Here is a 16,797-nt window from a genome sequence, read left to right as displayed (position 1 = left end):
TGCAGAAGCCATGCTGGTTCTGCTTAAGCAAGGCTTGTTCTTCTATATGCTTGGTTATATTGTCTTTAACAATACTTTCTAGCAGTTTTCCTAGGGCTGACATTATGCTAAATGGTCTGTAATTTCTGGGATCCCCCCCGGGATTTCTTTTTAAAGATTGGTGTTACATTAGCCACTTTCCAGTCCTCTCAAGTATGGAGGCAGATGTGAGGGACAAGTTACACATTTTTGTTAGAAGATCAGCAGTTTCACATTTGAGTTCTTTGAGAACTGTTGGGTGGATGCCATCCGGACCTGGCAATTTGTCAGTTTTTATTTTGTCTGTTAAGCCTAGAACTTCATCTCTTGTCACCACTCAGTTCCTTTGCCTCAATTCTTCAGACTCCCTTCCTGCAAAAGTTAATTCAGGCACAAGGATTTGCCCTATAACCTCCACTGTGAAGCCAGATGTAAATAATTAATTTAGCTTCTCTGCAATCTCCTTATCCTGCTTTAGCCCACCATTGACACCTTTGTCATCCAAGGGTCCAGCAACTGAGTTTTTTCTTCCAAGACCTCACAACTACATTTCCATATGTCTTTGGTGCCAACGTGCACCATAACCACTGACTCCACCGCACTATCTACCAGGGTATCTGGACGATGGGCGACATCCACAACCTTTGCACCAAGCAAGCAAATTACCCTGCAGTCTGCACCCCCATCACACACTCCACTATCTATGTTCCTAATGTTTGAATCACCCACTACCAGGATCCCTCCACCCAGGAGCAGTATCATTGGCATGAGATGATAGCTGCTCATCCCCTAAGGAATGGGTCCCTTCTGAAGGATTGTTTCCCCCTTCCTCAGAGTGACACTCTCCTTCCCCAGTGCCCTCATTCTCCTTGATAGCAGGGGTTCTATCATCCTGGGAGTGGGACACAGCTATAATGTCCCTACAGGCCTCAGCCACCAACCTCTCTGCCTCTCTCAGCTTTCAAGCACTTTGCTGCATGCAAGCATAAGCTTGTGAGGAGGGAAGAGCCTTCAAGAGAGCTAGATAAAGGGCTGAACTTCTTTGTGTATTGTACAAATCAAAATGTGAAATCTTCTTGTGTGGTACAAAGAGCTTGCTGGGAATGTAAACCTGTTCTGGGCTGTACCACTTCAGAGGAGAGGAGTCGCATAATTGAATGCTCTTTCATTATATTTATGAAAAACTAGAACTCCCTACACATAGGAAACTTATCATATGAGGGAGACAATTTCTTCCCTGACATGCTGGCAGTCTACATTGATTTTTATTTTTTTGTATGAAGGAGCATTCAGTCATGTAAGAGAACTAGACTACTGTGCGCAGAGAAGACTTTTGTATAGGAGCGTGTGGCCTTCTTGTGGTAGTTATTGTCAGCCCTAAGATCTACCATACTTGTCTTTTCTGCTATATCAGGTATTTTGCATGCATTTTAGATTTGCAGTTTTAATCAAGTCTCTTTGCGTTTGTCTTAAAAGCACATGGTGTTTAGGGATGTTTTCACCTCTGCCAAAAACTGGAACATTTTGAGCATCCGGTTAGATTGAAGTACATAAAAGAGTATTTGCTTAAGAGCATTAACTCTTCCACTTAAGGTTTGAAATCAGGTGAATTTGTTGCAAAGCAAAAGTGAATAAGCACTTTTAATACTGGAAGCTCAATGAACTGCTCACCTTCTGTTGGGTGCTATTTTTTCATTGAAGTCTTAGGTTTAATGTGGGTAAAGGTGTATGAAATCTGCTATGGTGTCAACTCACCCACCCTGCATCTTGTGCCGCAAAGGAAACGGAGATCCAGCCATAAGGACTTGCTGCCACTAGCTGAAAGGACTTTTTCCCCCTACAAAGCTGCCTATCTCCAATCAGCCTAAACCTTCCCTTGAGTCTCCCTAAGAACAACCCCAAATAGCGTAGAACTTGGCTCAATACATGGATGGTATATAAATGGAGGCCACAACGTTTTAATGAAATATAGATAGAAGTTTGCTTAAGTTGGGTGGTTCTTCAAAAAATATTATTGCATAAGAATATTTACAGAAATCCTGCATATCCCACCATGGAGCAAAGGAACAAACCAAAGGGGATATAAACACAATCCTCTTCTAGAGATACATCAGGCTTTACCCATTTCTAAGCTCTCCAGCCTGGCCATGTTTGTCTGCCTTCTTGTGATTCCACCGTGAATCTGCATTGAAAAAAACAAAATAAAAAACAAAACCGACCAGAATTAGTTTCTTCCTGGCAGATCACAGGCTCCAGGAACTGTAGGGGGATTTTAATGCCTAGCTTCAAAGCTAACTGCAGATCCTCACATTCTCAATGAATTTAACCCTCCTCATTTGAGCCCCAGGGTAGGTCAGGTATAGTAAGTTAACCCTATAATCCCCAAACAGACAACCAAGAGTTTACAAGTTAATATAACACAAACCAGGATTTAAAAGCAAGGTGTAAACAAACAGCCCATATCAGCAAAGTCCATTTCCTTCACGCCTGTCATTTTTTTTCTGTGGCTTTTTTGGTTTTTGCACACAGTGGTCTTGGATATCTGTGGAAACTTCTGGATATCCTTTCTTTTGGAAACGGTGGGCACAAATCAAATGCACGTCCAGATGTGGATGCTGTTCATTGCTTTCAATGGAATACTTAATGTGCACCCATTGTTAAGACCCTAGCTTTTCCTTATAGAGTCTGTAGTACAAGAAAATATAACAGGATCAGTAGTGGATCTGAAAATAATTTAGATTAGACGTCCAGAGGAATAAGATCTTTGTTTTATGATCAAATGCATATCTTGTGCATTTTTGTTAATTTTTTCAACAGTAGAAGATTATAGTTTAAGCAATTATTATTTAAAGGTTAGTAGTAAATGATATAGCATTTATCACTTATTTATCACTTATCCCCAGTGTTTAAGCAGGAGCAGTAGACAGTGATAAAGTTAGACACTGGATTAGTCATACCACAAATTATATAATCTCACAGTCCAGGCAACAGAAAACAAGAAAAGAGCTAAACCATACAGAGGCAGGTCTGTTGTCAGATGTAACTAAACTTTCTGGGACAGACAGGAAATCCCAGAGTGAAGAGGAATGTCAGAGCTTCCTATAATGGCAAGGTTTTTGCTTCCCTTGATTGCAAGGAAGAGCTTCCCAAGCAAATTCTGCATGCTCTGTGGAATGAAAGATGTTCCTGGGGCAGCCAAATTAGCAGTGGAACTGAGTGATGAATATTCTGAGAACGCTTTCCCACACACATTTAGTTTCCCTTTCTGTTTGCAAAACTTCCATAGGTGCAGCATGATTTTCTTATCTATATGTTAAATGTAGTTGGGGCCTGAAAACAGCCCCCTTACCTGTTACAGTGAAATAAATAGAAAGAGTGGAAAGGTACTAGACAGAATTGTGTACATTCCACAGTTCTATGATCTCAGTTTGCAAGTGCAGAAACTAGAAATCAGAATCCTGAGAATTTTAGCTTTCATTAAAAAAAAGTCTGTAGTACTTATGGTTGAGAAGATAGGCTTATAAGATGCTATTGTGATTGAGCAGTATCTACTGGATAGAGGGCGGAACTCCAAAACAGAAATTTGCTTGCATAATTACTCTTAAAAAAATTAAACTTAGTGCTATGGGAATTTTTCCTCATTTTTCCCTTAGCTGATTTTTTGGTCACTCCCCGCCTATTTTGAGGTTTGTTTTCACCCGACACTCCTGCATCTCCCTCTTTCCCCCCCTCTGCACCTGCCTACATCAGTGGGCTTTTCTGCCCTTAATCCAATAGACCCCTTGAATCCCTCATTCCTTTGGTCAATAGTTCTGGGCAGAACCTCATGGAGCTCAGTTTGAGTACTAACATTAATACATAATTAATGTATATAATAATACAGTTTGAGTACTAACATTAATACATCTCATTCCTGATTCCTATAGATCTATATAGATTGCAGCTTCTCTTATCATCCTCTAGTGGAGTAGTAGTAGGAGCAGCCTGGGACAGGTGTACAGGAGATTCGTTGGCTGTCCCCACATGAAGGCTATAATATTGTTTGAGTTCTGTGGTTTGATTCTTAATATCTGCAATGCTTCTCAGGATAATCTGGAGAGAATTTGCAAAAAGCATGTTTTGTGCTCCCACAATATCAAACCATAGTAAATCCAGGGAACACTTTGAAGGCAGCCGTGAGTGCTGTACAGATTCTGAGACTGTCTGTGATGAAAGGTATTCCTTTGGGTCACAAAAAAGGAGGGTGGGCTGGCATCTATTTTACATTCTCCCGGGGTATAGAGTACATGAGATCTACCCCATTGTGATAAATTTGCCCCATGTCCAGCGGTATCCAGGCATTGTTTCTGTTCTGCAGACCTAGGGACAGTGTCCAGAAGGTGATTCAAAGTTTGTTTGCCTGCTTCAGGGTTATTTAACTGATGAGGATTCTCTATTGGGGTCTCCATCCTGTGGAAGAAGTTTGTTATTTTAGCCTGTGCAATTGCTTGAAGTTTGATGGAGACATTTAGGGGAGAGGCCCAACTCCTTATAGTTCCTCCTTGTAAGCACCATTGTTCCGCCTTTTAATCTGTTTCTTATTTGCTAATTGACATAGAACTTTCCAAGGTGCCTAAGCGAGAGCTCTATCAAAGGCCCCTCCTCTTCATATGCATCAACAGGTTTCAGGTGGGATAAGAGTAAAAGATTTGCACCGTAAAAAAATTTTTAAAGGAGCCAAACACTGAGATCAGGTACTAACAAATAACAAATTATAAAACAGTGAGGCCTCCAATAAAAGGAATAAAACCATAAAGACAAAATAAAATATAAACACGATATGAGCACAGCAGAATACCCAAGTCAACAGGAGAAAAGCAGAAAAAGATAAAAAGGAGAGAGAATTAAAAAACGGTTGAGAACGATTTAAAACCACTTTAAAAAAAAACCTCAAGAATCTGCCTTTAAAATCCATTTAGAAACAAGTGTCTTTTTTGGCGGCAACTGTAGAATCTAAGGTCTTCAAAGTATTCCTTAGTTCTACATATCAGACCTTATCTTTAATCATGGCGTCTTACCAGTCATGGCATCTTAGAAGACTTTCCTCCTTTCCTCCTTCACACTCACAAATATATATTTCTTTATTTTCTCACTCCCTGTCTGTGCTGGAAATCCTCCCGGAGGTAGAGCGTAGTCTCTGTCTGATCTCACCAATACCGTTCTTTGAAGTCAGGTTATTTACTCCTACTTAAGTTAACAGAGTCAACAGCTATGGGACAGGAGTGTTCCAGGAGGTGGAGGATCATATAAATTCTTGGAGAAGGAGCTTGCAAAGGTCCTAAAAAGTGCAGCCAGCCGTTGTACTTTTAAAAATTGTTCAGGAGCATAAGCCAGGGTTTACAAAGTAGCTGGAGTGCAGAGCTCACCAAAGTGCCGGAACCGCCTCATAATTACTGTGGATTGTAGAATTCAAAACTTTCATTTGGGCCTCTTGGGTAAAAAGAATTTGCAATTGTATTATACTGTTATATTTGTATTACACAGTATGTGCACTGTACTGCAAATAGGGTTAACTCCCCTGTATTAGGACACTTCCAGACAGAGCTGGCTGCAGAATTGGAAGCAGCGCTTCAGTGCTCCCTGGCTCCTGCTGACCTGATCTGCAAAAGATAGGAATCACTTTCCTTCGTCATGAATATGTTTCTCATAAAAGGAATCTTTTATCCATGCAAAGCACTGGGTAGAAGAGAAAGTTGGAATAGGAAATTCTTGAAAATGATTGAGCATTGTTTCTAGAAACTATATGAAGTTTACTGTGAACAAGATGGGTTGGCAGTAGAGGAATATTAAGTGTTTTGTTTCATTTTAGCTCCTTTCATGGAATTCAAGATAGCTTACATAGGTTTTCCATGTAGTCCCCCAGTCATTTGCTGGCTGCATCATGTGCTTTCAGACCATGACCCGGAACACACTGTTGTGAGTTTGGGGGCTTGAGATGGATAATGAGTCCTCTTCCAGCCTCTGACTTGGAGACTTGCGCCTGGGTGGAGAGAAACTCGCTCTGCTGGTCAGATGAGTTTCTTTTGTTAATTGACAGACAGACAGACAGACAGACAGACAGACAGATAGATAGGTAGGGCTGGGGTATTGTTTACATAATCAGTGAGATCAGCTCATCAGGAACCACTAATCAGTGGATCAGTTGCAGGTTCCTTGGGATGGTTCTCTGCAGTTAGACAAGGGTGTCTGGCAGTGCTTTACTCCCTTGGCTTGTTGGACTTTCGGAGTGAAGTAAATGCATTGGCTGAAAAGATAGCTCTCCTCCACCTCTGCTGCTATGACTGGCAGAGTGCCAGTTTAACTTGCTGCCAGCCTGGCTGTCTGCTAGGTGACTTCTTGCTTTTAATATGTTGGCCTCAGAGGAGAGCCTCCTCTAGGATGCACACCTTAACGTGGTGAGAGGGTTTGAGAGTGTCAAAGAAGCTGAGAGCAATGCCGTCAGGAGTCTAGACCAAGAAGCTAGACTCCTAGCAGGGGCAACCAAGGCGGAATGGTCAAAGCTGAGACACCAGGCTAAGATGCATCCAGACTCAGAGGAAGACAGTGGTGAACCACCTCTGAATACCTCTTATCATGAAAACCCTATGAACAGAGTATCCAAAATGCAACACGAGATAGTGCTGGAAGATGAGACCCCAGGTCACATGGCACTCATCGAGCTACTGGGAAAGAACAACAGACAAGCACGAGTAGCGCTGTGACTAATGACGCCACTGGGTCAAAGCCAAAAGGAAGCCCGAAGGCTGATACACACAGATGCCAAAGGAGAGTCCGGAGTTGTACAATGTACACAGTAGGAACATGGAATGTGAGAAGCATGAACCAGGCAAAGTTAGAAATTGTTAAGCAAGAAATGGAACGCATCAGCATTACAATACTTGGTGTATTAAAATGGACAGGAATGGGACAATGAGATTTAACAGGAAATCTATTAACGTAACCAGCATCCAAGTCTACGCTCCAATGGCAAACACAGAAGAAGAGGAATTGGAGAGATTTTACGCAAAAGTACAGAAAGAAATTGATTACACAGCAAAACAAGATGTGCTGATAATCATGGGGCACTGGAATGCAAAAGTAGGGAACAGAAAAGAACTAGAAATTGTGGGGAAATGGGGCCTAGGAGATAGAAATGAAGCAGGAGAGAGACTTATTGAATTCTGTGAGACCTGAACGTACAAGATCTGAACAGGGTGGTTTATAATAGATGCTACTGGAGGTTGCTGAGTCATAGGGTCGCCATAAGTCATGATCAACCTGAAGGCACATAACAACAACAAAACAGCAGAGCTTGGAAGTAACTCGTTAGAAATAACGAGTTACTTTTAATTAGTTACTTTTTTGCATAATGAGTAGGTAACTTAGTTACATTTTACTTGTAATAGAACGAGTGGTAATTTTATTACTTTTCAGCTGTAACTATAACTTTCCCGCGTTACATTTGGACGTTACTGGGGGGGGAACAGGAAGTCTGCTCCTGTGATTGGTGAGCAAAAGACATGTGCCTCACACTAGGCTTCTGCGCACTGTTGCTCTTCCCTCATGCTCTGTGTTAGGAGGCACGAGGGAGGAAGTGGAGAGCCAGACCGTGCTGGAGGGCAAGGCAGAAGCAGAATGGAGGTGAAGAGCTGAGGTGAGTGACGATGGTGTGTGTGCGTGCGTGCCCCCACTGCTCGTTCTGCCGCCTTCCTTCCTGCCTGCCGCCTCCTCTCCCCTCCTGCTTGTCGGTGGCTCCCCCCCTGCTGCTGCTTCCCACACTCAACCTTTCTAAGGGAACATTTTCAGGCAAGCACCACGTGGATAGATCTCAGTAGTTGAATCTTGAACAAAACGCACGTTCTTGTCAATTGCAAAGTGAAACTGATGAAAATGTAAGATCGCCTCTCCTGGAGGTCTCCCCCGGCTCATTCCTGGGTGGCGCGGCTAACAGGAAAGGGGGAGGCGAGACGCTGCGTTTTCATCTCTCCTGCAAGAAACACGCAGCTGATGGGATTATTTCTGGGGCGAGAGAGGTGCAAGGGGTCAGCTTTGAGTTGGGGGCTGATCAAGATAAGTGGCTTAGGAAACGGGCACAGGCTCACCTTCTAGGAGTAAGCTGATGAGGACGGGAGGCAGCTTCTGGGTGCAGGAATTGGTGGGAGTCCCCCTCGTGCACACAGTCCATGAGTTGCCTGCCTATAGGGTGGTATTCAACAAAATCCTTGGGCCAGCAGAACAACTCCAACTAGTGCAAGGGGATTTCCCCCTCCTCTCCCCCACATGTGCTTAATAACAACCCCAGATCTGCTCTGGAGGGTGGGGGAAATCTCAGAACAAATTTAGGGAGTGCATGGGAGAGAAGGAGTAAACGTTCTGTTGTGCAAGAAAAGGTCCTTGTGCTGACAAAATGCTTGTGATAGTGCTACATTGAGTACAGCCCATAGTATAGTTTTCAAAGAATATTAGCAGCTTTAGCTTTTTAAGTAGAGATAAATGCCCTGCCACTAGCAGAAATAACCATTAAAAGGTTTTGATCAGTGGATAAAGTAATCACTCATCAGCTTTTGTGATGGAATTTTAGAGTTCAAAGACCAAAACTCAATTATAGTCCATTTGTATAGTCCATTATATTCACTCTTATACATTCCACCAAAACTAATAAACTATGAGGTTTCTTGGCTGGAAGAAGGGAAATATTGGTGCAAGAAATTAATGCTGAGTAAAATTTACTGAGATATTTGTGTATTATCAACACATACACACGCACACACATACAATCTGCATTTGAAGAGAAAAGGCTGAGTAGCTGCTGCATGAGCCAAGAAAAATGCTGCCTTTTTAGAGAACTGATGGCTTTGCTGAATTTCAGAAATGTGTTTGAAATCAGAGAGGTCTGTTTATTGGGAGGTTATAAAAAATAGATAGGACAAGACATGACTTAGACAATTTCAAGTCTCTCCCTCTAACAGCTGCCCTTTGCTATGACCCTGACCTTTAGTTTCATCATGCCAAAAGTCCCTTAAATATTTGTTCAGATATTTTGGGAATAGACAGGTAACAGCTATGATGTCTGCTCTGATTAGTTTCCAAGCTGAAGAATATGATATTAAGGAAAATATATTATAAGAATTCCTAGGGACTCATGATTCCGGAAATAGTAAAGCATTCATATGTAAAGTGCATGTTGAGATGTAGCATTATAAATAAAAAACTTTTTACTAACCAAACAATTTGGTGCCAGAATAACAGGAAACAAATATTACATTTTTAAGCCATCCCTACATCTTTATTTTCTAGTGGCCTGTATAATTAGCTTTGAGTGCTATAGTCAGGTCTGTGGCTTCCTTTGGAATCAATCCATCTCTTGTTTGGCCTTCCTCTTTCTACTTCCTTCTGTTTTTCCCAGCATTATTGTCTTTTCTAGTGAATCATGTCTTCTCATGATGTGTCCAAAGTATGTGTCCAAAGTATGATACATAGAGATTGGGAATACCATGGTCTGAATGATCCTGACTTTAGTGTTCAGTGATACATCTTTGCATTTGAGGACCTTTTCTAGTTCTCTCATAGCTGCCCTCCCCAGTCCTAGCCTTCTTCTAATTTCTTGACTATTGTCTCCATTTTGGTTAATGACTGTGCCAAGGTATTGATAATCCTTGACAAGTTCAATGTCCTCATTGTCAAGTTACATAAATCTTTTGTTGTCATTATTTTAGTCTTTTTTATGTTCAGCTGTAGTCCTGCTTTTGTGCTTTCCTCTTCAACTTTCATTATCGTCATGATCTGTGGGTGGGTAGGAGGCAACAAGGGAGGAGGTGGAGAGTGAGACAGGGTGGAGTGGAGAAAACAATTGTTTTAAAAAATGGAGTGGAGGGGAAAAGGAGCCAGAGGTCAAGAACATGGATAAAGGAGGAGAAGGAGGCAGAAGCAGAATGGAGATAAAGAATTGTGGAGGTGAAAGATGACAACATGTCTCTGTGTGTGTTTGCACTTGGCACATAAAGTGGCCTCCACCACCCTCTCTGGTTACTGTGCTGCATTTGCAGTATTTTAACTTTTTTGCATCTCAGGGGAAAATGTTTGCTTGGGTGAGTGTCCCTTAGTTGGTGGCAGGGCAGGGTCCAGGAGGTGGTTAAGTGAGAGAGATTATGCTTGCTGGCTGAGTGGGGGGGGGGGTTGCACTTGATTTTACATGCAAAGATCTGAGTAGTGGCCTCTGCCTCCCTCCCTTACCAGTGGAGAGACCACCATTGCTATAAAAAGAATTATTCTACTCCGTCTGTATGTGTGTGTGTTTATTTTTAATGTTGTTTTAGGCTATTTAGATGTGCAGCAGCCAAGGCCAGCATCTTGTAGACTTTTTTTAAAAAAGTAACTGAAATGTAACTGTAGTGATTACTTTTGAGAAAAAGTAAAGTAATCAGTTACTTTCAGAGCAATTGTAATTGTAACGGTAATTATTACTTTTTTGGGCCATGTAACTGTAACTGTAACTGATTACTTTTTAAAAGTAATCTTCCAAGCTCTGCAAAACAGAGGAGAGACTCAGACAGCATCTCTGTCTATATAAAAACAAAAGGCATGGATTTCTGTATCAAAATACCTTGCATGAGCTGATGCCTTATTGCCTTGTTTGTTGACTGGTATTATCATAAATATAGATGGCATGCCAGTACAAATATTTTCATGTAGGTGTCCATTCGTTATACAGATAGTTCTAAGAATGGATTTCATGGGTGGACAATATATTACACAAAGTAGCATCTTCCTCCTTAACAGATGCCATTTAATTGCACTGACTTGTTCATTGTTTTTGCGTTCATTACTTTTATGCTGCAAAGGTTAAACCACCTCATAATGAAGGGAAAAAAATAAGAGACTTGATATGATAAAAAGGAACCCCTAGTATTCAGAACAATAAAAAGCAGAGCAAGTTTTGCAAAAGATTAGAGCTTGTATCATGTATCATATAAAATTATTTTCCACCTGGAAATCTGGATATCTTCTTTCTATAACTAATAGTTCTCTTGCTCATTTATATTCTGGGCAACTGTAATTGCAGAGCAAAGTGTTCTGTTGGCTTTGTATTTGCTGGCACCCTAGGCAAATTTTGCTGGGAGTTAACAGCACAATCCGATGCATGTTTACTGAGAAGCCTAATTGTTTCCAAGGGGGCATTTCCCATAGTAATTGTGTTTAGGAGTACAGCCTTAGTCTTATTCATGTTAAAGAATATTTCAAATGTAAGAGTTCTTAGAATGGTATCCTAATGACTTGGTTCTATGGAGTACTGTACCATCCAGTTTTTAGGATGGAGCACAATTCTTGCTGTGCCACCGCAACAATGGCAACACCATAGCTCAGTAGCAGAGCATCTGCTTTGCATGCAGAAGGTCCCAGTTTCAGTCCTTGACATCTCCAGGTAAGGCAGGGAATGCTCCCTGTCTGAAACCCTGGAAAGTTGCTGTCAGTCAGTGTATACCATACAGAGCTAGATGGATCAAAGGACTGACTCAGTATAAGGCAGTTTCCTATGTGACCCGTCATCCCCATATTCAGCACAGCAATACCACATAATGCTATTGCATGCCATAAAATTGGCTGGATACCAGGCAGGGTGAGGATAAACAACTTGTGTAACACCCTAGAAGCATTTTAGCAACCACACAGTCAACTACTGTATGTTGGTGTAACTCTATATTCCCAATGTTTGTTAATGAGCTCTTTATAATAGGATTACAAGGAAGGAAGGATGGCAGGATGATCTTGCTATGCTTTACTTTACTTTAACATTGTTATCATTTCGGCACCAGGTCAAGACTTTCCTCTTCTCCCAGGCATTTTAGCATGTGTTTTTAAATTGGTTTTTTTTAAGTGTTTTTAAATTTGTATATTTGTTTTTAATGTTTGTAATTGTTGTAAACTGCCCAGAGAGCTTCGGCTATGGGGCCTTATACAAATAATAAATAATTATAGCTACATAGGTGGAAGTGCCAGGATCAGGTTGGGGTGTACTTTTGTGGCAAACTGCAGCTGGAGTGAAATTCTGGCAAAGAGGTGGAATCAAGAACCTCCAAGGTACTCTAGTCAAATTCTCTGCAGATACAGGCTGTCTGCTGCTACAGCATCCTTGATGGGTCACCATTCATCCTCTGCTTAAAACTGTAGATGTTGTCAAAAGATCTGCTGTCTTTACCAGAGGCCCTTCTTCATGTGCCTCTTCTGAGGGAGGTATGGAAGGCTGTAAAGAATGGAGCTGTTCAGTGGTTGCGCCACTTGTGGAATGCTCTCCCCAGGGAAACACATCTGGCACCATCATTGTCAGTTTTTAGATGCCAAACGAAAATTTTATTTACCCAGGGTTTTGGGTTACTGGCAGAGAGCCAGTTAAGATACTTGTGTTTGATTTTAAACTCTACTGTGGTGCTAATCTTTTAGTGGAGTGGGGTAGGATTTGTCCTTTTTAGTGTGTTGTTGAATGTTATGAAAAACGTTGCATGCTTTCTTTTTTCTTTGGCTTCTAATTGATTTTGCCTGTTTGTCTTTAATCTTGTTCTTAAGACTTTTTTAAAAATAAAGTGACAAACACAATAATGATGCTGACAATGACAACAGGTTGATGTTTGGTAGCAGATAATGCAGACAATGAAATGGTGGGAGGTCAGCTGCCAAAGATACAAGGCAAGACAAGGATTCTGCTGCTGCTATTCATTTTATTTATTTATTTATATTATTTGGTTTATATCCTGCCCTTCCTCCCAGCAGGAGCCCATGAAGATGAATTGTACAGTGAAGATTGTATTCATGAAGATGAATTGTACAGTGAGGAACCCCACTTGGAGCAGGGGTTATATGGAGCTGGCCAGGCCTCTGTTGTTCCTAGCTGGGAATTAAGAGTGGCTTTTCCAACTGTGGCCACCATGTGCTGCAGCCTAGCCGAGATTGGGTTAGTAACACCCCCAGGGTGAGAGCTGTCCTCGCTTGGGCTCTGCTTTCTGAATCCCAGATTTGAATCCAGCAGCACCTTACACCCTGTTAGGACACCCTGCTTTGACTGATTTCCATTGACTTTTACTGCAACATGAAATCAATTCCTGTTGTCAAATTTTAGAATTCAGATGTTTGGGCCACAATTGACAGTATTTAGCTTCAGTTCCTTGCTCCTTTGTGTACCATAGACACACAGTTATAGGAGTATAAAGCTGTTAGATGAACATCCTTTCTTGGTGCATGTCATATAACCCATAAATAATAAATTAACATAACACCAAATTTACTCTCCAGCTATTACAGTACAAGTAGTTTTCTACAAGGCATTGTTATGAGTACCTTTACGAGTGTGTGTTTCAAAATGAACAGTTCAGAAAACATCCTGGAAAATTTCATGGTCCAGCTTGGTGTAGTACAGTTTGTACATTCATCAGATCTTACTGAGTTCTTCACCTCAGTAAAATAAACAGGAAAGACTAGACTTTATCAGTCAAAAGATTCTGCAGAGAAAGCCTCCAACTGGGATGAATGGCTGCATATTCAGTGTGCTTTGGCAAATTGCCAAGAAAAATATTTTGAACCAAACATAGATTCAGGGTGCTCTTTTTGATAATGGTGAAGTAACATTCTGTCAGTAATCTCATGAGACTTTAGGAACAAGTCCTCCTTATAAGAAATCAGAGGTGCTTCGTGGCCAGCAGTGTGTATAGGGGTCAACCGTCTATGAGTAGTAAAATAGCTGTTCTAACGAATATCTGTTTTCATTTCTCCATCTTCTGTTACATATACTGTAATTAGTCCATCCCTGCCCCATACCAGGGTAAAGGAGACATTATTATTCCAGTAACAAGATATAGAAACTTGGTATTGTTTACCAGCCATACAACCAATACAAAGAATTAAACTGCACAGAAACAATTATTTCAATGGAGCAGCACAAGTGATTCCCATTTGCTCCTAATATGGCAGTAGCTCTGGTCCAGCTTTAGTAGTTTGATAACTGTACAAACATAATTGAGCAGAGAGGGAATCTATCTGCAGGAAGAAAAGCATGCTTGCTCTGTTTTTCCTAATTGTGTTGGCTTTTCCTAGCTCTGTACAAGTTCCATGCCTAAACGGCCATCTTCTCCTGTACAATTCTGTCTCTCCACCAAAGTGTGAAGGAGAGACTCATTTGTGTCTACCACCAATGTCTATTGTCTAAGCAGCCCTGGTCTCCTACTGGGAGGAAGGGCGGGATATAAATAATAAATAAATAATAAAACAGAAAAGGCTATTGTCTGTTACAGCACCCACAATGTGAAACTCCTGCACTGGGAAATCATCTCTCCCCGCCCTTTACTAGTCTTCTAACACTGACTGAAGACCTAGTTGCTTTCTGCTCTGATCATTGACTGATTTTCTGCTCTTTCCTGATACCATTGCTGTGCTGCTGCTTCCTTTTTGTGCTTTTCAATGGACTTTAATTGTTATGTTAATGATGTTAGACTTGAGCACTCAGTTTGGAGTGGAAAGGCAGGGTTAAAAAATCTCATAACAAGACCAAAAAAAAGAAGAAAGCGACAAAGTGGTTGATATACTGTTTTCCTGGGTGCTAACACACACTAATAATTTACTCACGAATTGATACCATTTGCTCACTAAGGGTGCAATCCAACTCGCATGTATGCCAGGCTGAGGGGAGTTGGATGTGGTGGATCTCCAGCTAAGCCAGCTGGGTCCCGGCTCAGCCAGGCTACACTGGTGCAAGTCCCTCAGCCCAGCATAACCAGGACGCAGCCAACTCAGACTGGTGCAAGTGGAGCCAGCAGAAGCCAGTATAAGGCCTGAAAAGGGGGTGTGTCGGGGCCAAGGTGAGGGGACCACATCCAGCTCATGATTGGAGTGCTCATTGCTCATGTGGGTCATAATCCAGGCAAATGTTACGGCGGGGGAAAAAGGTCGGTCTAAGAAAATAATGACAATAGAAGTTCATGGAGGGACTTTCTCCCTGGTAGGGGTATTTAGGAGAGTTACTTTCTGGTCCCTGTGCACAGCTTCCAGCTGAGCCAGTGTTCACCTAACCCAGAGGCTCCTGAATGGCAATTGGATGTGGTGAAACTTTATGCCGGTTGCTCTTGCTCCAGCACAACCTACACCAGCTTCTCCTGAGTTGGATTGCTCTGTAAGGCTGCAGTCTAACCTCCTGACGTTGATAGCTGTGGGACAAGGCAGGGGCTGGATTGTGCAGCTGTGGCAAGTTGAGCAGGCCCTAGCCAGCTGGGGAGGACTAGCCTCAGAGGGAGGCAATGGTAAACCCCCTCTGAATACCGCTTAGCATGAAAACCCTATTCATAGGGTAGCCATAAGTCGGGATCGACTTGAAGGCAGTCCATTTCCATTTTCCACCAGAAAAGGGAAGCACTGCTGATGGGGGGGGGCTGGTCTGGCAGAAGCCTACGTCCAAATGGGCAGGAGGCTACCACTGGTGTTCCTCCTCCTGGTAAGCATTTTACCACCCTGTTCTTTAATTGATTCTTAAATTAGCACATATATATGCTATTTTGTGTGTGTTATATAAAAGCACTTAAATAAAAGTTTTATAACAGTAATTAAATAAATTATTTTTTAAAACTCTTCTCATTCTGACTTCTGCTATTTTAGCAACATGCTTGTTGTTTTCAATTAATGATGTAAAACACTGATCTAGTAACACAGCAGAGGCTGTGTGACCCCTTCCATTAGCTAACACAGATTAGCTTTGGATCCAGTGCCTTTAAATCTTACAGCGTCATGTGAACTTGAGGGGCCAAATTGTTCAGTTGCTACTTAGGTCAGTTCCGTTGTCATGATGCTATATGAAACAGTGCCAACCTTAGACATTGTTCCATCTAAAATGAAATGTCAAAGTGCTGCCTCTTTCCTTGCTCATTTTTTAAATAGAGATGGAAACTGGAGACAGGAAAATGGTGCTGCTTTAGCAATGTGCTACCTGAAGTCATTGCTTCAGGCCGTTTCATAGTAATGCTGGACCTGATGTGGAACACATCTATAAATAAAAATGAAGAGTGATGGGTTTTATTGTAGCCGTATGGGGAGCATTGCTAGATATGAATTCCTGGATATATTTTTTTAATGCTCTGAGTTGCCCCCCTCATGCCAGTGGGAAGCATGATTTTTAGAAAGCGCAACTGTGCATTGCTTATCCCAGGGCAGAAGGAAACGTGGTAAAGACATAGATAATTAGTGAAATATGTCTACAGAATGTACTTTAGTTCAAAAACAGTGGTAATTGCATCACATTTCCTTAACCCTGGCCTCTAATTTAGCTACTTCAGTACATTTGGTAAATATAGCATTTTTATCATAGGCTAAATTATGAACCAAGTTTCAGTTGACTCCAGAGGACAGTGATACTTTATTTATTTCGATTACTATTTATGGACTTCAACATATAAAAAATAGAGGAGTAGGGGAAAACACTTATGAAATATAACCATAAAACATTTGTGAACAACTGGGTATAGATTAAGTTTTTAAAAACAAAAGTTAAGATATCTCCTATTCCTCTATTTTTCTCTCTAATGGTCACACTGAATACAATTTTGGTAGTGCGTCATTCATCAGCAACCATCTAGTTTTTTTAAAAAAACAACCACCAAAAGTTTATTGTTGCTGTCTGGGGAATAACCATTTCTTTTTTTTATCAATAAATATAGTACAATCCTACAAGTAGTTTTGAAGGTCTTTGATTTGATTACACTCTCATGGACATTGGCCTCTCAAAACAGC

General features: G+C 41.4%; 1 protein-coding gene across 1 annotated transcript in view; it reads left to right on the top strand.

Moving 5' to 3' along the window:
- The window catches only part of CACNA1C (calcium voltage-gated channel subunit alpha1 C), a 722,305-nt gene that overhangs the window by 464,331 nt on the left and 241,177 nt on the right, over positions 1-16,797 (top strand). The window lies entirely within an intron of this gene.

Source organism: Rhineura floridana, chromosome 8, assembly GCF_030035675.1.
Source record: "Rhineura floridana isolate rRhiFlo1 chromosome 8, rRhiFlo1.hap2, whole genome shotgun sequence".
Lineage (NCBI taxonomy): Eukaryota > Metazoa > Chordata > Lepidosauria > Squamata > Rhineuridae > Rhineura > Rhineura floridana.
Note: the sequence above shows the minus strand (reverse complement) of the source record. Positions and strands in the feature narration are given on the sequence as shown.